The sequence below is a fragment of the Daphnia pulicaria genome, chromosome 6 (assembly GCF_021234035.1).
Source record: "Daphnia pulicaria isolate SC F1-1A chromosome 6, SC_F0-13Bv2, whole genome shotgun sequence".
Lineage (NCBI taxonomy): Eukaryota > Metazoa > Arthropoda > Branchiopoda > Diplostraca > Daphniidae > Daphnia > Daphnia pulicaria.
The window spans coordinates 6798102-6824473 of record NC_060918.1 but is presented as its reverse complement, the minus strand read 5'-3'; the positions used below and the strand labels follow the sequence as shown (position 1 = coordinate 6824473).

At 38.1% G+C, this 26372-nt stretch overlaps 65 pseudogenes; all 65 read right to left on the bottom strand.

The window, feature by feature from the left end:
• Nucleotides 1-188: 188 nt before the first annotated feature.
• LOC124344973 lies at nucleotides 189-307 on the bottom strand (annotated as a pseudogene).
• Nucleotides 308-591: 284 nt separating this feature from the next.
• On the bottom strand, nucleotides 592-710 carry LOC124344972 (annotated as a pseudogene).
• Nucleotides 711-994: 284 nt separating this feature from the next.
• On the bottom strand, nucleotides 995-1113 carry LOC124344971 (annotated as a pseudogene).
• A 284-nt stretch (nucleotides 1114-1397) lies between these two features.
• LOC124344970 lies at nucleotides 1398-1516 on the bottom strand (annotated as a pseudogene).
• A 284-nt stretch (nucleotides 1517-1800) lies between these two features.
• LOC124344969 lies at nucleotides 1801-1919 on the bottom strand (annotated as a pseudogene).
• A 284-nt stretch (nucleotides 1920-2203) lies between these two features.
• LOC124344968 lies at nucleotides 2204-2322 on the bottom strand (annotated as a pseudogene).
• A 283-nt stretch (nucleotides 2323-2605) lies between these two features.
• LOC124344965 lies at nucleotides 2606-2724 on the bottom strand (annotated as a pseudogene).
• A 284-nt stretch (nucleotides 2725-3008) lies between these two features.
• Nucleotides 3009-3127, bottom strand: LOC124345344 (annotated as a pseudogene).
• Nucleotides 3128-3411: 284 nt separating this feature from the next.
• On the bottom strand, nucleotides 3412-3530 carry LOC124344967 (annotated as a pseudogene).
• Nucleotides 3531-3814: 284 nt separating this feature from the next.
• LOC124344954 lies at nucleotides 3815-3933 on the bottom strand (annotated as a pseudogene).
• Nucleotides 3934-4217: 284 nt separating this feature from the next.
• LOC124345640 lies at nucleotides 4218-4336 on the bottom strand (annotated as a pseudogene).
• A 284-nt stretch (nucleotides 4337-4620) lies between these two features.
• Nucleotides 4621-4739, bottom strand: LOC124344964 (annotated as a pseudogene).
• A 284-nt stretch (nucleotides 4740-5023) lies between these two features.
• Nucleotides 5024-5142, bottom strand: LOC124345343 (annotated as a pseudogene).
• A 284-nt stretch (nucleotides 5143-5426) lies between these two features.
• On the bottom strand, nucleotides 5427-5545 carry LOC124344731 (annotated as a pseudogene).
• A 284-nt stretch (nucleotides 5546-5829) lies between these two features.
• LOC124344963 lies at nucleotides 5830-5948 on the bottom strand (annotated as a pseudogene).
• A 284-nt stretch (nucleotides 5949-6232) lies between these two features.
• Nucleotides 6233-6351, bottom strand: LOC124345342 (annotated as a pseudogene).
• A 284-nt stretch (nucleotides 6352-6635) lies between these two features.
• Nucleotides 6636-6754, bottom strand: LOC124344730 (annotated as a pseudogene).
• A 284-nt stretch (nucleotides 6755-7038) lies between these two features.
• LOC124344962 lies at nucleotides 7039-7157 on the bottom strand (annotated as a pseudogene).
• A 284-nt stretch (nucleotides 7158-7441) lies between these two features.
• On the bottom strand, nucleotides 7442-7560 carry LOC124345638 (annotated as a pseudogene).
• A 284-nt stretch (nucleotides 7561-7844) lies between these two features.
• LOC124344961 lies at nucleotides 7845-7963 on the bottom strand (annotated as a pseudogene).
• Nucleotides 7964-8247: 284 nt separating this feature from the next.
• On the bottom strand, nucleotides 8248-8366 carry LOC124344959 (annotated as a pseudogene).
• Nucleotides 8367-8650: 284 nt separating this feature from the next.
• LOC124345637 lies at nucleotides 8651-8769 on the bottom strand (annotated as a pseudogene).
• A 284-nt stretch (nucleotides 8770-9053) lies between these two features.
• LOC124344958 lies at nucleotides 9054-9172 on the bottom strand (annotated as a pseudogene).
• Nucleotides 9173-9456: 284 nt separating this feature from the next.
• On the bottom strand, nucleotides 9457-9575 carry LOC124344957 (annotated as a pseudogene).
• Nucleotides 9576-9859: 284 nt separating this feature from the next.
• On the bottom strand, nucleotides 9860-9978 carry LOC124344809 (annotated as a pseudogene).
• A 284-nt stretch (nucleotides 9979-10262) lies between these two features.
• Nucleotides 10263-10381, bottom strand: LOC124345899 (annotated as a pseudogene).
• Nucleotides 10382-10664: 283 nt separating this feature from the next.
• On the bottom strand, nucleotides 10665-10783 carry LOC124346029 (annotated as a pseudogene).
• Nucleotides 10784-11067: 284 nt separating this feature from the next.
• On the bottom strand, nucleotides 11068-11186 carry LOC124346028 (annotated as a pseudogene).
• A 284-nt stretch (nucleotides 11187-11470) lies between these two features.
• On the bottom strand, nucleotides 11471-11589 carry LOC124345791 (annotated as a pseudogene).
• Nucleotides 11590-11873: 284 nt separating this feature from the next.
• LOC124345756 lies at nucleotides 11874-11992 on the bottom strand (annotated as a pseudogene).
• Nucleotides 11993-12275: 283 nt separating this feature from the next.
• LOC124345727 lies at nucleotides 12276-12394 on the bottom strand (annotated as a pseudogene).
• A 284-nt stretch (nucleotides 12395-12678) lies between these two features.
• On the bottom strand, nucleotides 12679-12797 carry LOC124345459 (annotated as a pseudogene).
• A 284-nt stretch (nucleotides 12798-13081) lies between these two features.
• Nucleotides 13082-13200, bottom strand: LOC124344943 (annotated as a pseudogene).
• A 284-nt stretch (nucleotides 13201-13484) lies between these two features.
• On the bottom strand, nucleotides 13485-13603 carry LOC124344932 (annotated as a pseudogene).
• A 283-nt stretch (nucleotides 13604-13886) lies between these two features.
• LOC124345726 lies at nucleotides 13887-14005 on the bottom strand (annotated as a pseudogene).
• Nucleotides 14006-14289: 284 nt separating this feature from the next.
• On the bottom strand, nucleotides 14290-14408 carry LOC124345458 (annotated as a pseudogene).
• Nucleotides 14409-14692: 284 nt separating this feature from the next.
• On the bottom strand, nucleotides 14693-14811 carry LOC124344920 (annotated as a pseudogene).
• A 284-nt stretch (nucleotides 14812-15095) lies between these two features.
• Nucleotides 15096-15214, bottom strand: LOC124344908 (annotated as a pseudogene).
• A 284-nt stretch (nucleotides 15215-15498) lies between these two features.
• On the bottom strand, nucleotides 15499-15617 carry LOC124344843 (annotated as a pseudogene).
• A 284-nt stretch (nucleotides 15618-15901) lies between these two features.
• On the bottom strand, nucleotides 15902-16020 carry LOC124344897 (annotated as a pseudogene).
• Nucleotides 16021-16304: 284 nt separating this feature from the next.
• Nucleotides 16305-16423, bottom strand: LOC124344885 (annotated as a pseudogene).
• Nucleotides 16424-16707: 284 nt separating this feature from the next.
• On the bottom strand, nucleotides 16708-16826 carry LOC124344842 (annotated as a pseudogene).
• Nucleotides 16827-17110: 284 nt separating this feature from the next.
• LOC124346161 lies at nucleotides 17111-17229 on the bottom strand (annotated as a pseudogene).
• A 284-nt stretch (nucleotides 17230-17513) lies between these two features.
• LOC124344874 lies at nucleotides 17514-17632 on the bottom strand (annotated as a pseudogene).
• Nucleotides 17633-17916: 284 nt separating this feature from the next.
• On the bottom strand, nucleotides 17917-18035 carry LOC124344862 (annotated as a pseudogene).
• A 284-nt stretch (nucleotides 18036-18319) lies between these two features.
• Nucleotides 18320-18438, bottom strand: LOC124344841 (annotated as a pseudogene).
• Nucleotides 18439-18722: 284 nt separating this feature from the next.
• Nucleotides 18723-18841, bottom strand: LOC124344850 (annotated as a pseudogene).
• A 284-nt stretch (nucleotides 18842-19125) lies between these two features.
• Nucleotides 19126-19244, bottom strand: LOC124344838 (annotated as a pseudogene).
• Nucleotides 19245-19528: 284 nt separating this feature from the next.
• Nucleotides 19529-19647, bottom strand: LOC124344839 (annotated as a pseudogene).
• A 284-nt stretch (nucleotides 19648-19931) lies between these two features.
• LOC124344827 lies at nucleotides 19932-20050 on the bottom strand (annotated as a pseudogene).
• Nucleotides 20051-20334: 284 nt separating this feature from the next.
• Nucleotides 20335-20453, bottom strand: LOC124344815 (annotated as a pseudogene).
• Nucleotides 20454-20737: 284 nt separating this feature from the next.
• Nucleotides 20738-20856, bottom strand: LOC124344837 (annotated as a pseudogene).
• Nucleotides 20857-21140: 284 nt separating this feature from the next.
• LOC124344802 lies at nucleotides 21141-21259 on the bottom strand (annotated as a pseudogene).
• Nucleotides 21260-21543: 284 nt separating this feature from the next.
• On the bottom strand, nucleotides 21544-21662 carry LOC124344836 (annotated as a pseudogene).
• Nucleotides 21663-21946: 284 nt separating this feature from the next.
• On the bottom strand, nucleotides 21947-22065 carry LOC124346160 (annotated as a pseudogene).
• Nucleotides 22066-22349: 284 nt separating this feature from the next.
• On the bottom strand, nucleotides 22350-22468 carry LOC124345457 (annotated as a pseudogene).
• Nucleotides 22469-22752: 284 nt separating this feature from the next.
• Nucleotides 22753-22871, bottom strand: LOC124344790 (annotated as a pseudogene).
• Nucleotides 22872-23155: 284 nt separating this feature from the next.
• LOC124344835 lies at nucleotides 23156-23274 on the bottom strand (annotated as a pseudogene).
• A 284-nt stretch (nucleotides 23275-23558) lies between these two features.
• Nucleotides 23559-23677, bottom strand: LOC124345375 (annotated as a pseudogene).
• A 284-nt stretch (nucleotides 23678-23961) lies between these two features.
• Nucleotides 23962-24080, bottom strand: LOC124345456 (annotated as a pseudogene).
• Nucleotides 24081-24364: 284 nt separating this feature from the next.
• LOC124344779 lies at nucleotides 24365-24483 on the bottom strand (annotated as a pseudogene).
• Nucleotides 24484-24767: 284 nt separating this feature from the next.
• LOC124344834 lies at nucleotides 24768-24886 on the bottom strand (annotated as a pseudogene).
• A 284-nt stretch (nucleotides 24887-25170) lies between these two features.
• Nucleotides 25171-25289, bottom strand: LOC124344685 (annotated as a pseudogene).
• A 284-nt stretch (nucleotides 25290-25573) lies between these two features.
• LOC124344767 lies at nucleotides 25574-25692 on the bottom strand (annotated as a pseudogene).
• Nucleotides 25693-25976: 284 nt separating this feature from the next.
• On the bottom strand, nucleotides 25977-26095 carry LOC124345616 (annotated as a pseudogene).
• Nucleotides 26096-26372: the final 277 nt, after the last annotated feature.

The following is a 26372-nucleotide window of genomic DNA, read 5'->3' as shown; positions in this document are numbered from 1 at the left end:
ACCATCGCGAATAAATAAACGCGATCAACTTTGAAAAACTCTCAATGGAATTCATCCAGAATCATTCCTATAGATGAATTGAACCCATCCCTGTGTCATTGAAATTTTTGATCTACGAATTTGGACTGGTAACCATCGTGATTGAAAAAAAATTTAAAGAAATTTGTTATTGAAAACAAACTATTCATCGCCAACGACATTCCGTATTCCCAAGCGGTCACCCTTCCAAGTACTAACGGGACTCGACGTAACTTAACTTCTGGGAGCTGACGAGACCAGGTGCGTTCTACGTGATATGGCCGTTGACATTCAAAAATGAAAATTTACCCTCCCTGCCCCAATGGATGAATAGAAAATCACTTCAAAGTGATTGAAATGTTTGTTCATTGAATTCGGACTGGTAACCATCGCGAATAAAAAAACGCGATAAACTTTGAAAAACTCTCAATGGAATTCATCCAGAATCATTCCTATAGATGAATTGAACCTATCCCTGTGTCATTGAAATTTTTGATCTACGAATTTGGACTGGTAACCATCGTGATTGAAAAAAAATTTCAAGAAATTTGTTATTGAAAACAAACTATTCATCGCCAACGACATTCCGTATTCCCAAGCGGTCACCCTTCCAAGTACTAACGGGACTCGACGTAACTTAACTTCTGGGAGCTGACGAGACCAGGTGCGTTCTACGTGATATGGCCGTTGACATTCAAAAATGAAAATTTACCCTCCCAGTCCCAATGGATGAATAGAAAATCACTTCAAAGTGATAGAAATGTTTGTTCATTGAATTTGGACTGGTAACCATCGCGAATAAAAAAACGCGATAAACTTTGAAAAACTCTCAATGGAATTCATCCAGAATCATTCCTATAGATGAATTGAACCTATCCCTGTGTCATTGAAATTTTTGATCTACGAATTTGGACTGGTAACCCTCGTGATTGAAAAAAAATTTCAAGAAATTTGTTATTGAAAACAAACTATTCATCGCCAACGACATTCCGTATTCCCAAGCGGTCACCCTTCCAAGTACTAACGGGACTCGACGTAACTTAACTTCTGGGAGCTGACGAGACCAGGTGCGTTCTACGTGATATGGCCGTTGACATTCAAAAATGAAAATTTACCCTCCCAGTCCCAATGGATGAATAGAAAATTACTTCAAAGTGATTGAAATGTTTGTTCATTGAATTCGGACTGGTAATCATCGCGAATAAAAAAACGCGATAAACTTTGAAAAACTCTCAATGGAATTCATCCAGAATCATTCCTATAGATGAATTGAACCTATCCCTGTGTCATTGAAATTTTTGATCTACGAATTTGGACTGGTAACCATCGTGATTGAAAAAAAATTTCAAGAAATTTGTTATTGAAAACAAACTATTCATCGCCAACGACATTCCGTATTCCCAAGCGGTCACCCTTCCAAGTACTAACGGGACTCGACGTAACTTAACTTCTGGGAGCTGACGAGACCAGGTGCGTTCTACGTGATATGGCCGTTGACATTCAAAAATGAAAATTTACCCTCCCAGTCCCAATGGATGAATAGAAAATCACTTCAAAGTGATAGAAATGTTTGTTCATTGAATTTGGACTGGTAACCATCGCGAATAAAAAAACGCGATAAAATTTGAAAAACTCTCAATGGAATTCATCCAGAATCATTCCTATAGATGAATTGAACCTATCCCTGTGTCATTGAAATTTTTGATCTACGAATTTGGACTGGTAACCATCGTGATTGAAAAAATATTGCAAGAAATTTGTTATTGAAAACAAACTATTCATCGCCAACGACATTCCGTATTCCCAAGCGGTCACCCTTCCAAGTACTAACGGGACTCGACGTAACTTAACTTCTGGGAGCTGACGAGACCAGGTGCGTTCTACGTGATATGGCCGTTGACATTCAAAAATGAAAATTTACCCTCCCAGTCCCAATGGATGAATAGAAAATCACTTCAAAGTGATTGAAATGTTTGTTCATTGAATTCGGACTGGTAACCATCGCGAATAAAAAAACGCGATAAACTTTGAAAAACTCTCAATGGAATTCATCCAGAATCATTCCTATAGATGAATTGAACCTATCCCTGTGTCATTGAAATTTTTGATCTACGAATTTGGACTGGTAACCATCGTGATTGAAAAAAAATTTCAAGAAATTTGTTATTGAAAACAAACTATTCATCGCCAACGACATTCCGTATTCCCAAGCGGTCACCCTTCCAAGTACTAACGGGACTCGACGTAACTTAACTTCTGGGAGCTGACGAGACCAGGTGCGTTCTACGTGATATGGCCGTTGACATTCAAAAATGAAAATTTACCCTCCCAGTCCCAATGGATGAATAGAAAATCACTTCAAAGTGATAGAAATGTTTGTTCATTGAATTTGGACTGGTAACCATCGCGAATAAAAAACGCGATAAAATTTGAAAAACTCTCAATGGAATTCATCCAGAATCATTCCTATAGATGAATTGAACCTATCCCTGTGTCATTGAAATTTTTGATCTACGAATTTGGACTGGTAACCATCGTGATTGAAAAAATATTTCAAGAAATTTGTTATTGAAAACAAACTATTCATCGCCAACGACATTCCGTATTCCCAAGCGGTCACCCTTCCAAGTACTAACGGGACTCGACGTAACTTAACTTCTGGGAGCTGACGAGACCAGGTGCGTTCTACGTGATATGGCCGTTGACGTTCAAAAATGAAAATTTACCCTCCCAGTCCCAATGGATGAATAGAAAATCACTTCAAAGTGATTGAAATGTTTGTTCATTGAATTCGGACTGGTAACCATCGCGAATAAAAAAACGCGATAAACTTTGAAAAACTCTCAATGGAATTCATCCAGAATCATTCCTATAGATGAATTGAACCTATCCCTGTGTCATTGAAATTTTTGATCTACGAATTTGGACTGGTAACCATCGTGATTGAAAAAAAATTTCAAGAAATTTGTTATTGAAAACAAACTATTCATCGCCAACGACATCCCGTATTCCCAAGCGGTCACCCTTCCAAGTAGTATTGGGACTCGACGTAACTTAACTTCTGGGAGCTGACGAGACCAGGTGCGTTCTACGTGATATGGCCGTTGACATTCAAAAATGAAAATTTACCCTCCCAGTCCCAATGGATGAATAGAAAATTACTTCAAAGTGATTGAAATGTTTGTTCATTGAATTCGGACTGGTAATCATCGCGAATAAAAAAACGCGATAAACTTTGAAAAACTCTCAATGGAATTCATCCAGAATCATTCCTATAGATGAATTGAACCTATCCCTGTGTCATTGAAATTTTTGATCTACGAATTTGGACTGGTAACCATCGTGATTGAAAAAAAATTTCAAGAAATTTGTTATTGAAAACAAACTATTCATCGCCAACGACATCCCGTATTCCCAAGCGGTCACCCTTCCAAGTACTAACGGGACTCGACGTAACTTAACTTCTGGGAGCTGACGAGACCAGGTGCGTTCTACGTGATATGGCCGTTGACATTCAAAAATGAAAATTTACCCTCCCAGTCCCAATGGATGAATAGAAAATTACTTCAAAGTGATTGAAATGTTTGTTCATTGAATTCGGACTGGTAATCATCGCGAATAAAAAAACGCGATAAACTTTGAAAAACTCTCAATGGAATTCATCCAGAATCATTCCTATAGATGAATTGAACCTATCCCTGTGTCATTGAAATTTTTGATCTACGAATTTGGACTGGTAACCATCGTGATTGAAAAAAAATTTCAAGAAATTTGTTATTGAAAACAAACTATTCATCGCCAACGACATCCCGTATTCCCAAGCGGTCACCCTTCCAAGTACTAACGGGACTCGACGTAACTTAACTTCTGGGAGCTGACGAGACCAGGTGCGTTCTACGTGATATGGCCGTTGACATTCAAAAATGAAAATTTACCCTCCCAGTCCCAATGGATGAATAGAAAATTACTTCAAAGTGATTGAAATGTTTGTTCATTGAATTCGGACTGGTAATCATCGCGAATAAAAAAACGCGATAAACTTTGAAAAACTCTCAATGGAATTCATCCGGAATCATTCCTATAGATGAATTGAACCTATCCCTGTGTCATTGAAATTTTTGATCTACGAATTTGGACTGGTAACCATCGTGATTGAAAAAAAATTTCAAGAAATTTGTTATTGAAAACAAACTATTCATCGCCAACGACATTCCGTATTCCCAAGCGGTCACCCTTCCAAGTACTAACGGGACTCGACGTAACTTAACTTCTGGGAGCTGACGAGACCAGGTGCGTTCTACGTGATATGGCCGTTGATATTCAAAATTGAAAATTTACCCTCCCAGTCCCAATGGATGAATAGAAAATCACTTCAAAGTGATTGAAATGTTTGTTCATTGAATTTGGAATGGTAACCATCGCGAATAAAAAAACGCGATAAACTTTGAAAAACTCTCAATGGAATTCATCCAGAATCATTCCTATAGATGAATTGAACCTATCCCTGTGTCATTGAAATTTTTGATCTACGAATTTGGACTGGTAACCATCGTGATTGAAAAAAAATTTCAAGAAATTTGTTATTGAAAACAAACTATTAATCGCCAACGACATTCCGTATTCCCAAGCGGTCACCCTTCCAAGTACTAACGGGACTCGACGTAACTTAACTTCTGGGAGCTGACGAGACCAGGTGCGTTCTACGTGATATGGCCGTTGACATTCAAAAATGAAAATTTACCCTCCCAGTCCCAATGGATGAATAGAAAATCACTTCAAAGTGATTGAAATGTTTGTTCATTGAATTCGGACTGGTAACCATCGCGAATAAAAAAACGCGATAAACTTTGAAAAACTCTCAATGGAATTCATCCAGAATCATTCCTATAGATGAATTGAACCTATCCCTGTGTCATTGAAATTTTTGATCTACGAATTTGGACTGGTAACCATCGTGATTGAAAAAAAATTTCAAGAAATTTGTTATTGAAAACAAACTATTCATCGCCAACGACATCCCGTATTCCCAAGCGGTCACCCTTCCAAGTAGTATTGGGACTCGACGTAACTTAACTTCTGGGAGCTGACGAGACCAGGTGCGTTCTACGTGATATGGCCGTTGACATTCAAAAATGAAAATTTACCCTCCCAGTCCCAATGGATGAATAGAAAATTACTTCAAAGTGATTGAAATGTTTGTTCATTGAATTCGGACTGGTAATCATCGCGAATAAAAAAACGCGATAAACTTTGAAAAACTCTCAATGGAATTCATCCAGAATCATTCCTATAGATGAATTGAACCTATCCCTGTGTCATTGAAATTTTTGATCTACGAATTTGGACTGGTAACCATCGTGATTGAAAAAAAATTTCAAGAAATTTGTTATTGAAAACAAACTATTCATCGCCAACGACATCCCGTATTCCCAAGCGGTCACCCTTCCAAGTACTAACGGGACTCGACGTAACTTAACTTCTGGGAGCTGACGAGACCAGGTGCGTTCTACGTGATATGGCCGTTGATATTCAAAATTGAAAATTTACCCTCCCAGTCCCAATGGATGAATAGAAAATCACTTCAAAGTGATTGAAATGTTTGTTCATTGAATTTGGAATGGTAACCATCGCGAATAAAAAAACGCGATAAACTTTGAAAAACTCTCAATGGAATTCATCCAGAATCATTCCTATAGATGAATTGAACCTATCCCTGTGTCATTGAAATTTTTGATCTACGAATTTGGACTGGTAACCATCGTGATTGAAAAAAAATTTCAAGAAATTTGTTATTGAAAACAAACTATTAATCGCCAACGACATTCCGTATTCCCAAGCGGTCACCCTTCCAAGTACTAACGGGACTCGACGTAACTTAACTTCTGGGAGCTGACGAGACCAGGTGCGTTCTACGTGATATGGCCGTTGACATTCAAAAATGAAAATTTACCCTCCCAGTCCCAATGGATGAATAGAAAATCACTTCAAAGTGATTGAAATGTTTGTTCATTGAATTCGGACTGGTAACCATCGCGAATAAAAAAACGCGATAAACTTTGAAAAACTCTCAATGGAATTCATCCAGAATCATTCCTATAGATGAATTGAACCTATCCCTGTGTCATTGAAATTTTTGATCTACGAATTTGGACTGGTAACCATCGTGATTGAAAAAAAATTTCAAGAAATTTGTTATTGAAAACAAACTATTCATCGCCAACGACATCCCGTATTCCCAAGCGGTCACCCTTCCAAGTAGTATTGGGACTCGACGTAACTTAACTTCTGGGAGCTGACGAGACCAGGTGCGTTCTACGTGATATGGCCGTTGACATTCAAAAATGAAAATTTACCCTCCCAGTCCCAATGGATGAATAGAAAATTACTTCAAAGTGATTGAAATGTTTGTTCATTGAATTCGGACTGGTAATCATCGCGAATAAAAAAACGCGATAAACTTTGAAAAACTCTCAATGGAATTCATCCAGAATCATTCCTATAGATGAATTGAACCTATCCCTGTGTCATTGAAATTTTTGATCTACGAATTTGGACTGGTAACCATCGTGATTGAAAAAAAATTTCAAGAAATTTGTTATTGAAAACAAACTATTCATCGCCAACGACATCCCGTATTCCCAAGCGGTCACCCTTCCAAGTACTAACGGGACTCGACGTAACTTAACTTCTGGGAGCTGACGAGACCAGGTGCGTTCTACGTGATATGGCCGTTGATATTCAAAATTGAAAATTTACCCTCCCAGTCCCAATGGATGAATAGAAAATCACTTCAAAGTGATTGAAATGTTTGTTCATTGAATTTGGAATGGTAACCATCGCGAATAAAAAAACGCGATAAACTTTGAAAAACTCTCAATGGAATTCATCCAGAATCATTCCTATAGATGAATTGAACCTATCCCTGTGTCATTGAAATTTTTGATCTACGAATTTGGACTGGTAACCATCGTGATTGAAAAAAAATTTCAAGAAATTTGTTATTGAAAACAAACTATTCATCGCCAACGACATTCCGTATTCCCAAGCGGTCACCCTTCCAAGTACTAACGGGACTCGACGTAACTTAACTTCTGGGAGCTGACGAGACCAGGTGCGTTCTACGTGATATGGCCGTTGACATTCAAAAATGAAAATTTACCCTCCCAGTCCCAATGGATGAATAGAAAATCACTTCAAAGTGATTGAAATGTTTGTTCATTGAATTCGGACTGGTAACCATCGCGAATAAAAAAACGCGATAAACTTTGAAAAACTCTCAATGGAATTCATCCAGAATCATTCCTATAGATGAATTGAACCTATCCCTGTGTCATTGAAATTTTTGATCTACGAATTTGGACTGGTAACCATCGTGATTGAAAAAAAATTTCAAGAAATTTGTTATTGAAAACAAACTATTCATCGCCAACGACATTCCGTATTCCCAAGCGGTCACCCTTCCAAGTACTAACGGGACTCGACGTAACTTAACTTCTGGGAGCTGACGAGACCAGGTGCGTTCTACGTGATATGGCCGTTGATATTCAAAATTGAAAATTTACCCTCCCAGTCCCAATGGATGAATAGAAAATCACTTCAAAGTGATTGAAATGTTTGTTCATTGAATTTGGAATGGTAACCATCGCGAATAAAAAAACGCGATAAACTTTGAAAAACTCTCAATGGAATTCATCCAGAATCATTCCTATAGATGAATTGAACCTATCCCTGTGTCATTGAAATTTTTGATCTACGAATTTGGACTGGTAACCATCGTGATTGAAAAAAAATTTCAAGAAATTTGTTATTGAAAACAAACTATTAATCGCCAACGACATTCCGTATTCCCAAGCGGTCACCCTTCCAAGTACTAACGGGACTCGACGTAACTTAACTTCTGGGAGCTGACGAGACCAGGTGCGTTCTACGTGATATGGCCGTTGACATTCAAAAATGAAAATTTACCCTCCCAGTCCCAATGGATGAATAGAAAATCACTTCAAAGTGATTGAAATGTTTGTTCATTGAATTCGGACTGGTAACCATCGCGAATAAAAAAACGCGATAAACTTTGAAAAACTCTCAATGGAATTCATCCAGAATCATTCCTATAGATGAATTGAACCTATCCCTGTGTCATTGAAATTTTTGATCTACGAATTTGGACTGGTAACCATCGTGATTGAAAAAAAATTTCAAGAAATTTGTTATTGAAAACAAACTATTCATCGCCAACGACATTCCGTATTCCCAAGCGGTCACCCTTCCAAGTACTAACGGGACTCGACGTAACTTAACTTCTGGGAGCTGACGAGACCAGGTGCGTTCTACGTGATATGGCCGTTGACATTCAAAAATGAAAATTTACCCTCCCAGTCCCAATGGATGAATAGAAAATTACTTCAAAGTGATTGAAATGTTTGTTCATTGAATTCGGACTGGTAATCATCGCGAATAAAAAAACGCGATAAACTTTGAAAAACTCTCAATGGAATTCATCCAGAATCATTCCTATAGATGAATTGAACCTATCCCTGTGTCATTGAAATTTTTGATCTACGAATTTGGACTGGTAACCATCGTGATTGAAAAAAAATTTCAAGAAATTTGTTATTGAAAACAAACTATTCATCGCCAACGACATTCCGTATTCCCAAGCGGTCACCCTTCCAAGTACTAACGGGACTCGACGTAACTTAACTTCTGGGAGCTGACGAGACCAGGTGCGTTCTACGTGATATGGCCGTTGATATTCAAAATTGAAAATTTACCCTCCCAGTCCCAATGGATGAATAGAAAATCACTTCAAAGTGATTGAAATGTTTGTTCATTGAATTTGGAATGGTAACCATCGCGAATAAAAAAACGCGATAAACTTTGAAAAACTCTCAATGGAATTCATCCAGAATCATTCCTATAGATGAATTGAACCTATCCCTGTGTCATTGAAATTTTTGATCTACGAATTTGGACTGGTAACCATCGTGATTGAAAAAAAATTTCAAGAAATTTGTTATTGAAAACAAACTATTAATCGCCAACGACATTCCGTATTCCCAAGCGGTCACCCTTCCAAGTACTAACGGGACTCGACGTAACTTAACTTCTGGGAGCTGACGAGACCAGGTGCGTTCTACGTGATATGGCCGTTGACATTCAAAAATGAAAATTTACCCTCCCAGTCCCAATGGATGAATAGAAAATCACTTCAAAGTGATTGAAATGTTTGTTCATTGAATTCGGACTGGTAACCATCGCGAATAAAAAAACGCGATAAACTTTGAAAAACTCTCAATGGAATTCATCCAGAATCATTCCTATAGATGAATTGAACCTATCCCTGTGTCATTGAAATTTTTGATCTACGAATTTGGACTGGTAACCATCGTGATTGAAAAAAAATTTCAAGAAATTTGTTATTGAAAACAAACTATTCATCGCCAACGACATTCCGTATTCCCAAGCGGTCACCCTTCCAAGTACTAACGGGACTCGACGTAACTTAACTTCTGGGAGCTGACGAGACCAGGTGCGTTCTACGTGATATGGCCGTTGACATTCAAAAATGAAAATTTACCCTCCCAGTCCCAATGGATGAATAGAAAATCACTTCAAAGTGATTGAAATGTTTGTTCATTGAATTCGGACTGGTAACCATCGCGAATAAAAAAACGCGATAAACTTTGAAAAACTCTCAATGGAATTCATCCAGAATCATTCCTATAGATGAATTGAACCTATCCCTGTGTCATTGAAATTTTTGATCTACGAATTTGGACTGGTAACCATCGTGATTGAAAAAAAATTTCAAGAAATTTGTTATTGAAAACAAACTATTCATCGCCAACGACATCCCGTATTCCCAAGCGGTCACCCTTCCAAGTACTAACGGGACTCGACGTAACTTAACTTCTGGGAGCTGACGAGACCAGGTGCATTCTACGTGATATGGCCGTTGACATTCAAAACTGAAAATTTACCCTCCCAGTCCCAATGGATGAATAGAAAATCACTTCAAAGTGATAGAAATGTTTGTTCATTGAATTCGGACTGGTAACCATCGCGAATAAAAAAACGCGATAAACTTTGAAAAACTCTCAATGGAATTCATCCAGAATCATTCCTATAGATGAATTGAACCTATCCCTGTGTCATTGAAATTTTTGATCTACGAATTTGGACTGGTAACCATCGTGATTGAAAAAAAATTTAAAGAAATTTGTTATTGAAAACAAACTATTCATCGCCAACGACATTCCGTATTCCCAAGCGGTCACCCTTCCAAGTACTAACGGGACTCGACGTAACTTAACTTGTGGGAGCTGACGAGACCAGGTGCGTTGTACGTGATATGGCCGTTGACATTCAAAAATGAAAATTTACCCTCCCAGTCCCAATGGATGAATAGAAAATCACTTCAAAGTGATTGAAATGTTTGTTCATTGAATTCGGACTGGTAACCATCGCGAATAAAAAAACGCGATAAACTTTGAAAAACTCTCAATGGAATTCATCCAGAATCATTCCTATAGATGAATTGAACCTATCCCTGTGTCATTGAAATTTTTGATCTACGAATTTGGACTGGTAACCATCGTGATTGAAAAAAATTTCAAGAAATTTGTTATTGAAAACAAACTATTCATCGCCAACAACATTCCGTATTCCCAAGCGGTCACCCTTCCAAATGCTAACGGGACTCGACGTAACTTAACTTCTGGGAGCTGACGAGACCAGGTGCGTTCTACGTGATATGGCCGTTGACATTCAAAAATGAAAATTTACCCTCCCAGTCCCAATGGATGAATAGAAAATTACTTCAAAGTGATTGAAATGTTTGTTCATTGAATTCGGACTGGTAATCATCGCGAATAAAAAAACGCGATAAACTTTGAAAAACTCTCAATGGAATTCATCCAGAATCATTCCTATAGATGAATTGAACCTATCCCTGTGTCATTGAAATTTTTGATCTACGAATTTGGACTGGTAACCATCGTGATTGAAAAAAAATTTCAAGAAATTTGTTATTGAAAACAAACTATTCATCGCCAACAACATTCCGTATTCCCAAGCGGTCACCCTTCCAAATGCTAACGGGACTCGACGTAACTTAACTTCTGGGAGCTGACGAGACCAGGTGCGTTCTACGTGATATGGCCGTTGACATTCAAAAATGAAAATTTACCCTCCCAGTCCCAATGGATGAATAGAAAATTACTTCAAAGTGATTGAAATGTTTGTTCATTGAATTCGGACTGGTAATCATCGCGAATAAAAAAACGCGATAAACTTTGAAAAACTCTCAATGGAATTCATCCAGAATCATTCCTATAGATGAATTGAACCTATCCCCGTGTCATTGAAATTTTTGATCTACGAATTTGGACTGGTAACCATCGTGATTGAAAAAAAATTTCAAGAAATTTGTTATTGAAAACAAACTATTCATCGCCAACGACATTCCGTATTCCCAAGCGGTCACCCTTCCAAGTACTAACGGGACTCGACGTAACTTAACTTCTGGGAGCTGACCAGACCAGGTGCGTTCTACGTGATATGGCCGTTGACATTCAAAAATGAAAATTTACCCTCCCAGTCCCAATGGATGAATAGAAAATCACTTCAAAGTGATTGAAATGTTTGTTCATTGAATTCGGACTGGTAACCATCGCGAATAAAAAAACGCGATAAACTTTGAAAAACTCTCAATGGAATTCATCCAGAATCATTCCTATAGATGAATTGAACCTATCCCTGTGTCATTGAAATTTTTGATCTACGAATTTGGACTGGTAACCATCGTGATTGAAAAAAAATTTCAAGAAATTTGTTATTGAAAACAAACTATTCATCGCCAACGACATTCCGTATTCCCAAGCGGTCACCCTTCCAAGTATTAACGGGACTCGACGTAACTTAACTTCTGGGAGCTGACGAGACCAGGTGCGTTCTACGTGATATGGCCGTTGACATTCAAAAATGAAAATTTACCCTCCCAGTCCCAATGGATGAATAGAAAATTACTTCAAAGTGATTGAAATGTTTGTTCATTGAATTCGGACTGGTAATCATCGCGAATAAAAAAACGCGATAAACTTTGAAAAACTCTCAATGGAATTCATCCAGAATCATTCCTATAGATGAATTGAACCTATCCCTGTGTCATTGAAATTTTTGATCTACGAATTTGGACTGGTAACCATCGTGATTGAAAAAAATTTCAAGAAATTTGTTATTGAAAACAAACTATTCATCGCCAACGACATTCCGTATTCCCAAGCGGTCACCCTTCCAAGTACTAACGGGACTCGACGTAACTTAACTTCTGGGAGCTGACGAGACCAGGTGCGTTCTACGTGATATGGCCGTTGAGATTTAAAAATGAAAATTTACCATCCCAGTCCCAATGGATGAATAGAAAATTACTTCAAAGTGATTGAAATGTTTGTTCATTGAATTCGGACTGGTAATCATCGCGAATAAAAAAACGCGATAAACTTTGAAAAACTCTCAATGGAATTCATCCAGAATCATTCCTATAGATGAATTGAACCTATCCCTGTGTCATTGAAATTTTTGATCTACGAATTTGGACTGGTAACCATCGTGATTGAAAAAAAATTTCAAGAAATTTGTTATTGAAAACAAACTATTCATCGCCAACGACATTCCGTATTCCCAAGCGGTCACCCTTCCAAGTACTAACGGGACTCGACGTAACTTAACTTCTGGGAGCTGACGAGACCAGGTGCGTTCTACGTGATATAGCCGTTGACATTCAAAAATGAAAATTTACCCTCCGAGTCCCAATGGATGAATAGAAAATTACTTCAAAGTGATTGAAATGTTTGTTCATTGAATTCGGACTGGTAATCATCGCGAATAAAAAAACGCGATAAACTTTGAAAAACTCTCAATGGAATTCATCCAGAATCATTCCTATAGATGAATTGAACCTATCCCTGTGTCATTGAAATTTTTGATCTACGAATTTGGACTGGTAACCATCGTGATTGAAAAAAAATTTCAAGAAATTTGTTATTGAAAACAAACTATTCATCGCCAACGACATCCCGTATTCCCAAGCGGTCACCCTTCCAAGTACTAACGGGACTCGACGTAACTTAACTTCTGGGAGCTGACGAGACCAGGTGCGTTCTACGTGATATGGCCGTTGACATTCCAAAATGAAAATTTACCCATCCAGTCCCAATGGATGAATAGAAAATCACTTCAAAGTGATTGAAATGTTTGTTCATTGAATTCGGACTGGTAACCATCGCGAATAAAAAAACGCGATAAACTTTGAAAAACTCTCAATGGAATTCATCCAGAATCATTCCTATAGATGAATTGAACCTATCCCTGTGTCATTGAAATTTTTGATCTACGAATTTGGACTGGTAACCATCGTGATTGAAAAAAAATTTCAAGAAATTTGTTATTGAAAACAAACTATTCATCGCCAACGACATCCCGTATTCCCAAGCGGTCACCCTTCCAAGTACTAACGGGACTCGACGTAACTTAACTTCTGGGAGCTGACGAGACCAGGTGCGTTCTACGTGATATGGCCGTTGACATTCAAAAATGAAAATTTACCCTCCCAGTCCCAATGGATGAATAGAAAATTACTTCAAAGTGATTGAAATGTTTGTTCATTGAATTCGGACTGGTAATCATCGCGAATAAAAAAACGCGATAAACTTTGAAAAACTCTCAATGGAATTCATCCAGAATCATTCCTATAGATGAATTGAACCTATCCCTGTGTCATTGAAATTTTTGATCTACGAATTTGGACTGGTAACCATCGTGATTGAAAAAAATTTCAAGAAATTTGTTATTGAAAACAAACTATTCATCGCCAACGACATTCCGTATTCCCAAGCGGTCACCCTTCCAAGTACTAACGGGACTCGACGTAACTTAACTTCTGGGAGCTGACGAGACCAGGTGCGTTCTACGTGATATGGCCGTTGAGATTTAAAAATGAAAATTTACCATCCCAGTCCCAATGGATGAATAGAAAATTACTTCAAAGTGATTGAAATGTTTGTTCATTGAATTCGGACTGGTAATCATCGCGAATAAAAAAACGCGATAAACTTTGAAAAACTCTCAATGGAATTCATCCAGAATCATTCCTATAGATGAATTGAACCTATCCCTGTGTCATTGAAATTTTTGATCTACGAATTTGGACTGGTAACCATCGTGATTGAAAAAAAATTTCAAGAAATTTGTTATTGAAAACAAACTATTCATCGCCAACGACATTCCGTATTCCCAAGCGGTCACCCTTCCAAGTACTAACGGGACTCGACGTAACTTAACTTCTGGGAGCTGACGAGACCAGGTGCGTTCTACGTGATATAGCCGTTGACATTCAAAAATGAAAATTTACCCTCCGAGTCCCAATGGATGAATAGAAAATTACTTCAAAGTGATTGAAATGTTTGTTCATTGAATTCGGACTGGTAATCATCGCGAATAAAAAAACGCGATAAACTTTGAAAAACTCTCAATGGAATTCATCCAGAATCATTCCTATAGATGAATTGAACCTATCCCTGTGTCATTGAAATTTTTGATCTACGAATTTGGACTGGTAACCATCGTGATTGAAAAAAAATTTCAAGAAATTTGTTATTGAAAACAAACTATTCATCGCCAACGACATCCCGTATTCCCAAGCGGTCACCCTTCCAAGTACTAACGGGACTCGACGTAACTTAACTTCTGGGAGCTGACGAGACCAGGTGCGTTCTACGTGATATGGCCGTTGACATTCCAAAATGAAAATTTACCCATCCAGTCCCAATGGATGAATAGAAAATCACTTCAAAGTGATTGAAATGTTTGTTCATTGAATTCGGACTGGTAACCATCGCGAATAAAAAAACGCGATAAACTTTGAAAAACTCTCAATGGAATTCATCCAGAATCATTCCTATAGATGAATTGAACCTATCCCTGTGTCATTGAAATTTTTGATCTACGAATTTGGACTGGTAACCATCGTGATTGAAAAAAAATTTCAAGAAATTTGTTATTGAAAACAAACTATTCATCGCCAACGACATCCCGTATTCCCAAGCGGTCACCCTTCCAAGTACTAACGGGACTCGACGTAACTTAACTTCTGGGAGCTGACGAGACCAGGTGCGTTCTACGTGATATGGCCGTTGACATTCCAAAATGAAAATTTACCCTCCCAGTCCCAATGGATGAATAGAAAATCACTTCAAAGTGATTGAAATGTTTGTTCATTGAATTCGGACTGGTAACCATCGCGAATAAAAAAACGCGATAAACTTTGAAAAACTCTCAATGGAATTCATCCAGAATCATTCCTATAGATGAATTGAACCTATCCCAGTGTCATTGAAATTTTTGATCTACGAATTTGGACTGGTAACCATCGTGATTGAAAAAAAATTTCAAGAAATTTGTTATTGAAAGCAAACTATTCATCGCCAACGACATCCCGTATTCCCAAGCGGTCACCCTTCCAAGTACTAACGGGACTCGACGTAACTTAACTTCTGGGAGCTGACGAGACCAGGTGCGTTCTACGTGATATGGCCGTTGAGATTCAAAAATGAAAATTTACCATCCCAGTCCCAATGGATGAACAGAAAATCACTTCAAAGTGATTGAAATGTTTGTTCATTGAATTCGGACTGGTAATCATCGCGAATAAAAAAACGCGATAAACTTTGAAAAACTCTCAATGGAATTCATCCAGAATCATTCCTATAGATGAATTGAACCTATCCCTGTGTCATTGAAATTTTTGATCTACGAATTTGGACTGGTAACCATCGTGATTGAAAAAAAATTTAAAGAAATTTGTTATTGAAAACAAACTATTCATCGCCAACGACATCCCGTATTCCCAAGCGGTCACCCTTCCAAGTACTAACGGGACTCGACGTAACTTAACTTCTGGGAGCTGACGAGACCAGGTGCGTTCTACGTGATATGGCCGTTGACATTCCAAAATGAAAATTTACCCTCCCAGTCCCAATGGATGAATAGAAAATCACTTCAAAGTGATTGAAATGTTTGTTCATTGAATTCGGACTGGTAACCATCGCGAATAAAAAAACGCGATAAACTTTGAAAAACTCTCAATGGAATTCATCCAGAATCATTCCTATAGATGAATTGAACCTATCCCTGTGTCATTGAAATTTTTGATCTACGAATTTGGACTGGTAACCATCGTGATTGAAAAAAAATTTCAAGAAATTTGTTATTGAAAACAAACTATTCATCGCCAACGACATCCCGTATTCCCAAGCGGTCACCCTTCCAAGTACTAACGGGACTCGACGTAACTTAACTTCTGGGAGCTGACGAGACCAGGTGCGTTCTACGTGATATGGCCGTTGACATTCCAAAATGAAAATTTACCCTCCCAGTCCCAATGGATGAATAGAAAATCACTTCAAAGTGATTGAAATGTTTGTTCATTGAATTCGGACTGGTAACCATCGCGAATAAAAAAACGCGATAAACTTTGAAAAACTCTCAATGGAATTCATCCAGAATCATTCCTATAGATGAATTGAACCTATCCCAGTGTCATTGAAATTTTTGATCTACGAATTTGGACTGGTAACCATCGTGATTGAAAAAAAATTTCAAGAAATTTGTTATTGAAAGCAAACTATTCATCGCCAACGACATCCCGTATTCCCAAGCGGTCACCCTTCCAAGTACTAACGGGACTCGACGTAACTTAACTTCTGGGAGCTGACGAGACCAGGTGCGTTCTACGTGATATGGCCGTTGAGATTCAAAAATGAAAATTTACCATCCCAGTCCCAATGGATGAACAGAAAATCACTTCAAAGTGATTGAAATGTTTGTTCATTGAATTCGGACTGGTAATCATCGCGAATAAAAAAACGCGATAAACTTTGAAAAACTCTCAATGGAATTCATCCAGAATCATTCCTATAGATGAATTGAACCTATCCCTGTGTCATTGAAATTTTTGATCTACGAATTTGGACTGGTAACCATCGTGATTGAAAAAAAATTTCAAGAAATTTGTTATTGAAAACAAACTATTCATCGCCAACAACATTCCGTATTCCCAAGCGGTCACCCTTCCAAGTGCTAACGGGACTCGACGTAACTTAACTTCTTGGAGCTGACGAGACCAGGTGCGTTCTACGTGATATGGCCGTTGACATTCAAAAATGAAAATTTACCCTCCCAGTCCCAATGGATGAATAGAAAATTACTTCAAAGTGATTGAAATGTTTGTTCATTGAATTCGGACTGGTAATCATCGCGAATAAAAAAACGCGATAAACTTTGAAAAACTCTCAATGGAATTCATCCAGAATCATTCCTATAGATGAATTGAACCTATCCCTGTGTCATTGAAATTTTTGATCTACGAATTTGGACTGGTAACCATCGTGATTGAAAAAAAATTTCAAGAAATTTGTTATTGAAAACAAACTATTCATCGCCAACGACATCCCGTATTCCCAAGCGGTCACCCTTCCAAGTACTAACGGGACTCGACGTAACTTAACTTCTGGGAGCTGACGAGACCAGGTGCGTTCTACGTGATATGGCCGTTGACATTCCAAAATGAAAATTTACCCTCCCAGTCCCAATGGATGAATAGAAAATCACTTCAAAGTGATTGAAATGTTTGTTCATTGAATTCGGACTGGTAACCATCGCGAATAAAAAAACGCGATAAACTTTGAAAAACTCTCAATGGAATTCATCCAGAATCATTCCTATAGATGAATTGAACCTATCCCTGTGTCATTGAAATTTTTGATCTACGAATTTGGACTGGTAACCATCGTGATTGAAAAAAAATTTCAAGAAATTTGTTATTGAAAACAAACTATTCATCGCCAACGACATCCCGTATTCCCAAGCGGTCACCCTTCCAAGTACTAACGGGACTCGACGTAACTTAACTTCTGGGAGCTGACGAGACCAGGTGCGTTCTACGTGATATGGCCGTTGACATTCCAAAATGAAAATTTACCCTCCCAGTCCCAATGGATGAATAGAAAATCACTTCAAAGTGATTGAAATGTTTGTTCATTGAATTCGGACTGGTAACCATCGCGAATAAAAAAACGCGATAAACTTTGAAAAACTCTCAATGGAATTCATCCAGAATCATTCCTATAGATGAATTGAACCTATCCCAGTGTCATTGAAATTTTTGATCTACGAATTTGGACTGGTAACCATCGTGATTGAAAAAAAATTTCAAGAAATTTGTTATTGAAAGCAAACTATTCATCGCCAACGACATCCCGTATTCCCAAGCGGTCACCCTTCCAAGTACTAACGGGACTCGACGTAACTTAACTTCTGGGAGCTGACGAGACCAGGTGCGTTCTACGTGATATGGCCGTTGAGATTCAAAAATGAAAATTTACCATCCCAGTCCCAATGGATGAACAGAAAATCACTTCAAAGTGATTGAAATGTTTGTTCATTGAATTCGGACTGGTAATCATCGCGAATAAAAAAACGCGATAAACTTTGAAAAACTCTCAATGGAATTCATCCAGAATCATTCCTATAGATGAATTGAACCTATCCCTGTGTCATTGAAATTTTTGATCTACGAATTTGGACTGGTAACCATCGTGATTGAAAAAAAATTTCAAGAAATTTGTTATTGAAAACAAACTATTCATCGCCAACGACATCCCGTATTCCCAAGCGGTCACCCTTCCAAGTACTAACGGGACTCGACGTAACTTAACTTCTGGGAGCTGACGAGACCAGGTGCGTTCTACGTGATATGGCCGTTGACATTCCAAAATGAAAATTTACCCTCCCAGTCCCAATGGATGAATAGAAAATCACTTCAAAGTGATTGAAATGTTTGTTCATTGAATTCGGACTGGTAACCATCGCGAATAAAAAAACGCGATAAACTTTGAAAAACTCTCAATGGAATTCATCCAGAATCATTCCTATAGATGAATTGAACCTATCCCTGTGTCATTGAAATTTTTGATCTACGAATTTGGACTGGTAACCATCGTGATTGAAAAAAAATTTCAAGAAATTTGTTATTGAAAACAAACTATTCATCGCCAACGACATCCCGTATTCCCAAGCGGTCACCCTTCCAAGTACTAACGGGACTCGACGTAACTTAACTTCTGGGAGCTGACGAGACCAGGTGCGTTCTACGTGATATGGCCGTTGACATTCCAAAATGAAAATTTACCCTCCCAGTCCCAATGGATGAATAGAAAATCACTTCAAAGTGATTGAAATGTTTGTTCATTGAATTCGGACTGGTAACCATCGCGAATAAAAAAACGCGATAAACTTTGAAAAACTCTCAATGGAATTCATCCAGAATCATTCCTATAGATGAATTGAACCTATCCCAGTGTCATTGAAATTTTTGATCTACGAATTTGGACTGGTAACCATCGTGATTGAAAAAAAATTTCAAGAAATTTGTTATTGAAAGCAAACTATTCGTCGCCAACGACATCCCGTATTCCCAAGCGGTCACCCTTCCAAGTACTAACGGGACTCGACGTAACTTAACTTCTGGGAGCTGACGAGACCAGGTGCGTTCTACGTGATATGGCCGTTGAGATTCAAAAATGAAAATTTACCATCCCAGTCCCAATGGATGAACAGAAAATCACTTCAAAGTGATTGAAATGTTTGTTCATTGAATTCGGACTGGTAATCATCGCGAATAAAAAAACGCGATAAACTTTGAAAAACTCTCAATGGAATTCATCCAGAATCATTCCTATAGATGAATTGAACCTATCCCTGTGTCATTGAAATTTTTGATCTACGAATTTGGACTGGTAACCATCGTGATTGAAAAAAAATTTCAAGAAATTTGTTATTGAAAACAAACTATTCATCGCCAACGACATCCCGTATTCCCAAGCGGTCACCCTTCCAAGTACTAACGGGACTCGACGTAACTTAACTTCTGGGAGCTGACGAGACCAGGTGCGTTCTACGTGATATGGCCGTTGACATTCCAAAATGAAAATTTACCCTCCCAGTCCCAATGGATGAATAGAAAATCACTTCAAAGTGATTGAAATGTTTGTTCATTGAATTCGGACTGGTAACCATCGCGAATAAAAAAACGCGATAAACTTTGAAAAACTCTCAATGGAATTCATCCAGAATCATTCCTATAGATGAATTGAACCTATCCCTGTGTCATTGAAATTTTTGATCTACGAATTTGGACTGGTAACCATCGTGATTGAAAAAAAATTTCAAGAAATTTGTTATTGAAAACAAACTATTCATCGCCAACGACATCCCGTATTCCCAAGCGGTCACCCTTCCAAGTACTAACGGGACTCGACGTAACTTAACTTCTGGGAGCTGACGAGACCAGGTGCGTTCTACGTGATATGGCCGTTGACATTCCAAAATGAAAATTTACCCTCCCAGTCCCAATGGATGAATAGAAAATCACTTCAAAGTGATTGAAATGTTTGTTCATTGAATTCGGACTGGTAACCATCGCGAATAAAAAAACGCGATAAACTTTGAAAAACTCTCAATGGAATTCATCCAGAATCATTCCTATAGATGAATTGAACCTATCCCAGTGTCATTGAAATTTTTGATCTACGAATTTGGACTGGTAACCATCGTGATTGAAAAAAAATTTCAAGAAATTTGTTATTGAAAGCAAACTATTCGTCGCCAACGACATCCCGTATTCCCAAGCGGTCACCCTTCCAAGTACTAACGGGACTCGACGTAACTTAACTTCTGGGAGCTGACGAGACCAGGTGCGTTCTACGTGATATGGCCGTTGAGATTCAAAAATGAAAATTTACCATCCCAGTCCCAATGGATGAACAGAAAATCACTTCAAAGTGATTGAAATGTTTGTTCATTGAATTCGGACTGGTAATCATCGCGAATAAAAAAACGCGATAAACTTTGAAAAACTCTCAATGGAATTCATCCAGAATCATTCCTATAGATGAATTGAACCTATCCCTGTGTCATTGAAATTTTTGATCTACGAATTTGGACTGGTAACCATCGTGATTGAAAAAAAATTTCAAGAAATTTGTTATTGAAAACAAACTATTCATCGCCAACGACATCCCGTATTCCCAAGCGGTCACCCTTCCAAGTACTAACGGGACTCGACGTAACTTAACTTCTGGGAGCTGACGAGACCAGGTGCGTTCTACGTGATATGGCCGTTGACATTCCAAAATGAAAATTTACCCTCCCAGTCCCAATGGATGAATAGAAAATCACTTCAAAGTGATTGAAATGTTTGTTCATTGAATTCGGACTGGTAACCATCGCGAATAAAAAAACGCGATAAACTTTGAAAAACTCTCAATGGAATTCATCCAGAATCATTCCTATAGATGAATTGAACCTATCCCAGTGTCATTGAAATTTTTGATCTACGAATTTGGACTGGTAACCATCGTGATTGAAAAAAAATTTCAAGAAATTTGTTATTGAAAGCAAACTATTCGTCGCCAACGACATCCCGTATTCCCAAGCGGTCACCCTTCCAAGTACTAACGGGACTCGACGTAACTTAACTTCTGGGAGCTGACGAGACCAGGTGCGTTCTACGTGATATGGCCGTTGAGATTCAAAAATGAAAATTTACCATCCCAGTCCCAATGGATGAACAGAAAATCACTTCAAAGTGATTGAAATGTTTGTTCATTGAATTCGGACTGGTAATCATCGCGAATAAAAAAACGCGATAAACTTTGAAAAACTCTCAATGGAATTCATCCAGAATCATTCCTATAGATGAATTGAACCTATCCCTGTGTCATTGAAATTTTTGATCTACGAATTTGGACTGGTAACCATCGTGATTGAAAAAAAATTTCAAGAAATTTGTTATTGAAAACAAACTATTCATCGCCAACAACATTCCGTATTCCCAAGCGGTCACCCTTCCAAGTGCTAACGGGACTCGACGTAACTTAACTTCTTGGAGCTGACGAGACCAGGTGCGTTCTACGTGATATGGCCGTTGACATTCAAAAATGAAAATTTACCCTCCCAGTCCCAATGGATGAATAGAAAATTACTTCAAAGTGATTGAAATGTTTGTTCATTGAATTCGGACTGGTAATCATCGCGAATAAAAAAACGCGATAAACTTTGAAAAACTCTCAATGGAATTCATCCAGAATCATTCCTATAGATGAATTGAACCTATCCCTGTGTCATTGAAATTTTTGATCTACGAATTTGGACTGGTAACCATCGTGATTGAAAAAAAATTTCAAGAAATTTGTTATTGAAAACAAACTATTCATCGCCAACGACATTCCGTATTCCCAAGCGGTCACCCTTCCAAGTACTAACGGGACTCGACGTAACTTAACTTCTGGGAGCTGACGAGACCAGGTGCGTTCTACGTGATATAGCCGTTGACATTCAAAAATGAAAATTTACCCTCCCAGTCCCAATGGATGAATAGAAAATTACTTCAAAGTGATTGAAATGTTTGTTCATTGAATTAGGACTGGTAATCATCGCGAATAAAAAAACGCGATAAACTTTGAAAAACTCTCAATGGAATTCATCCAGAATCATTCCTATAGATGAATTGAACCTATCCCTGTGTCATTGAAATTTTTGATCTACGAATTTGGACTGGTAACCATCGTGATTGAAAAAAAATTTCAAGAAATTTGTTATTGAAAACAAACTATTCATCGCCAACGACATCCCGTATTCCCAAGCGGTCACCCTTCCAAGTACTAACGGGACTCGACGTAACTTAACTTCTGGGAGCTGACGAGACCAGGTGCGTTCTACGTGATATGGCCGTTGACATTCCAAAATGAAAATTTACCCTCCCAGTCCCAATGGATGAATAGAAAATCACTTCAAAGTGATTGAAATGTTTGTTCATTGAATTCGGACTGGTAACCATCGCGAATAAAAAAACGCGATAAACTTTGAAAAACTCTCAATGGAATTCATCCAGAATCATTCCTATAGATGAATTGAACCTATCCCAGTGTCATTGAAATTTTTGATCTACGAATTTGGACTGGTAACCATCGTGATTGAAAAAAAATTTAAAGAAATTTGTTATTGAAAACAAACTCTTCATCGCCAACGACATCCCGTATTCCCAAGCGGTCACCCTTCCAAGTACTAACGGGACTCGACGTAACTTAACTTCTGGGAGCTGACGAGACCAGGTGCGTTCTACGTGATATGGCCGTTGAGATTCAAAAATGAAAATTTACCATCCCAGTCCCAATGGATGAACAGAAAATCACTTCAAAGTGATTGAAATGTTTGTTCATTGAATTCGGACTGGTAATCATCGCGAATAAAAAAACGCGATAAACTTTGAAAAACTCTCAATGGAATTCATCCAGAATCATTCCTATAGATGAATTGAACCTATCCCTGTGTCATTGAAATTTTTGATCTACGAATTTGGACTGGTAACCATCGTGATTGAAAAAAAATTTAAAGAAATTTGTTATTGAAAACAAACTCTTCATCGCCAACGACATCCCGTATTCCCAAGCGGTCACCCTTCCAAGTACTAACGGGACTCGACGTAACTTAACTTCTGAGAGCTGACGAGACCAGGTGCGTTCTACGTGATATGGCCGTTGAGATTCAAAAATGAAAATTTACCATCCCAGTCCCAATGGATGAACAGAAAATCACTTCAAAGTGATTGAAATGTTTGTTCATTGAATTCGGACTGGTAATCATCGCGAATAAAAAAACGCGATAAACTTTGAAAAACTCTCAATGGAATTCATCCAGAATCATTCCTATAGATGAATTGAACCTATCCCTGTGTCATTGAAATTTTTGATCTACGAATTTGGACTGGTAACCATCGTGATTGAAAAAAAATTTCAAGAAATTTGTTATTGAAAACAAACTATTCATCGCCAACGACATTCCGTATTCCCAAGCGGTCACCCTTCCAAGTACTAACGGGACTCGACGTAACTTAACTTCTGGGAGCTGACGAGACCAGGTGCGTTCTACGTGATATAGCCGTTGACATTCAAAAATGAAAATTTACCCTCCCAGTCCCAATGGATGAATAGAAAATTACTTCAAAGTGATTGAAATGTTTGTTCATTGAATTAGGACTGGTAATCATCGCGAATAAAAAAACGCGATAAACTTTGAAAAACTCTCAATGGAATTCATCCAGAATCATTCCTATAGATGAATTGAACCTATCCCTGTGTCATTGAAATTTTTGATCTACGAATTTGGACTGGTAACCATCGTGATTGAAAAAAAATTTCAAGAAATTTGTTATTGAAAACAAACTATTCATCGCCAACGACATCCCGTATTCCCAAGCGGTCACCCTTCCAAGTACTAACGGGACTCGACGTAACTTAACTTCTGGGAGCTGACGAGACCAGGTGCGTTCTACGTGATATGGCCGTTGACATTCCAAAATGAAAATTTACCCTCCCAGTCCCAATGGATGAATAGAAAATCACTTCAAAGTGATTGAAATGTTTGTTCATTGAATTCGGACTGGTAACCATCGCGAATAAAAAAACGCGATAAACTTTGAAAAACTCTCAATGGAATTCATCCAGAATCATTCCTATAGATGAATTGAACCTATCCCAGTGTCATTGAAATTTTTGATCTACGAATTTGGACTGGTAACCATCGTGATTGAAAAAAAATTTAAAGAAATTTGTTATTGAAAACAAACTCTTCATCGCCAACGACATCCCGTATTCCCAAGCGGTCACCCTTCCAAGTACTAACGGGACTCGACGTAACTTAACTTCTGGGAGCTGACGAGACCAGGTGCGTTCTACGTGATATGGCCGTTGAGATTCAAAAATGAAAATTTACCATCCCAGTCCCAATGGATGAACAGAAAATCACTTCAAAGTGATTGAAATGTTTGTTCATTGAATTCGGACTGGTAATCATCGCGAATAAAAAAACGCGATAAACTTTGAAAAACTCTCAATGGAATTCATCCAGAATCATTCCTATAGATGAATTGAACCTATCCCTGTGTCATTGAAATTTTTGATCTACGAATTTGGACTGGTAACCATCGTGATTGAAAAAAAATTTAAAGAAATTTGTTATTGAAAACAAACTCTTCATCGCCAACGACATCCCGTATTCCCAAGCGGTCACCCTTCCAAGTACTAACGGGACTCGACGTAACTTAACTTCTGAGAGCTGACGAGACCAGGTGCGTTCTACGTGATATGGCCGTTGACATTCAAAAATGAAAATTTACCATCCCAGTCCCAATGGATGAACAGAAAATCACTTCAAAGTGATTGAAATGTTTGTTCATTGAATTCGGACTGGTAATCATCGCGAATAAAAAAACGCGATAAACTTTGAAAAACTCTCAATGGAATTCATCCAGAATCATTCCTATAGATGAATTGAACCTATCCCTGTGTCATTGAAATTTTTGATCTACGAATTTGGACTGGTAACCATCGTGATTGAAAAAAAATTTCAAGAAATTTGTTATTGAAAACAAACTATTCATCGCCAACGACATCCCGTATTCCCAAGCGGTCACCCTTCCAAGTACTAACGGGACTCGACGTAACTTAACTTCTGGGAGCTGACGAGACCAGGTGCGTTCTACGTGATATGGCCGTTGACATTCAAAAATGAAAATTTACCCTCCCAGTCCCAATGGATGAATAGAAAATCACTTCAAAGTGATTGAAATGTTTGTTCATTGAATTCGGACTGGTAACCATCGCGAATAAAAAAACGCGATATACTTTGAAAAACTCTCAATGGAATTCATCCAGAATCATTCCTATAGATGAATTGAACCTATCCCTGTGTCATTGAAATTTTTGATCTACGAATTTGGACTGGTAACCATCGTGATTGAAAAAATATTTCAAGAAATTTGTTATTGAAAACAAACTATTCATCGCCAACGACATTCCGTATTCCCAACCGGTCACCCTTCCAAGTACTAACGGGACTCGACGTAACTTAACTTCTGGGAGCTGACGAGACCAGGTGCGTTCTACGTGATATGGCCGTTGACATTCAAAAATGAAAATTTACCCTCCCAGTCCCAATGGATGAATAGAAAATCACTTCAAAGTGATTGAAATGTTTGTTCATTGAATTCGGACTGGTAACCATCGCGAATAAAAAAACGCGATAAACTTTGAAAAACTCTCAATGGAATTCATCCAGAATCATTCCTATAGATGAATTGAACCTATCCCTGTGTCATTGAAATTTTTGATCTACGAATTTGGACTGGTAACCATCGTGATTGAAAAAAAATTTCAAGAAATTTGTTATTGAAAACAAAC